Genomic DNA, 752 nt, shown 5'->3' on the forward strand with positions numbered 1-752 from the left:
TGTGGAGTGTGTGCATATCTACACATTCACATTCATACAACCCCACACACACACATGTGAGCACGCATGTGTGGAGTGTGTGCACACCTACACATTCACATTCCTACAACCCCCCCCACACACACGTGAGCACGCATGTGCACACACACACATAGCATGACTGGTATCCCTGTAAGAGATTATAACACAAATAAAAGGAGGAGGATACCTGGAAGCTAAGGGGAGAGGCCCCAGAAACAGCCAAGCCTGCCTGCACTTTGGTCTTGGGTTTTCAGCTTCTAGAACTGACGTTAAGTCTCTGTCCTTCAAGACACCCAATTGGTGTCTTTTGTCATGGAAGTCCACACAACTAAAACTAGGCCTACCCAGAAGGGGTCACTCAAAATCATTTGAAATACAACAACAAGGGCTGGAGAGATGGCTCAGTAGTTAAGAGCATTGCCTGTTCTTCCAAAGGTCCTGAGTTCAATTCCCAGCAACCACATGATGGCTCACAACCATCTGTAATGAGATCTGGTGCCCTCTTCTGGCCTTCAGGCATACACACAGACATAATACATAATATATAAATAAATATTTTTTTTTAAAGAAATACAGCCGGGCGGTGGTGGCACACGCCTTTAATCCCAGCACTCGGGAGGCAGAGGCAGGCGTATCTCTGTGAGTTTGAGGCCAGCCTGGTCTTCTACAAGAGTTAGTGCCAGGACAGGCTCCAATGCTACAGAGAAACCCTGTCTCGAAAAACTAAAAAA

Source organism: Microtus ochrogaster, chromosome 22 (genome assembly GCF_000317375.1).
Source record: "Microtus ochrogaster isolate Prairie Vole_2 chromosome 22, MicOch1.0, whole genome shotgun sequence".
NCBI lineage: Eukaryota > Metazoa > Chordata > Mammalia > Rodentia > Cricetidae > Microtus > Microtus ochrogaster.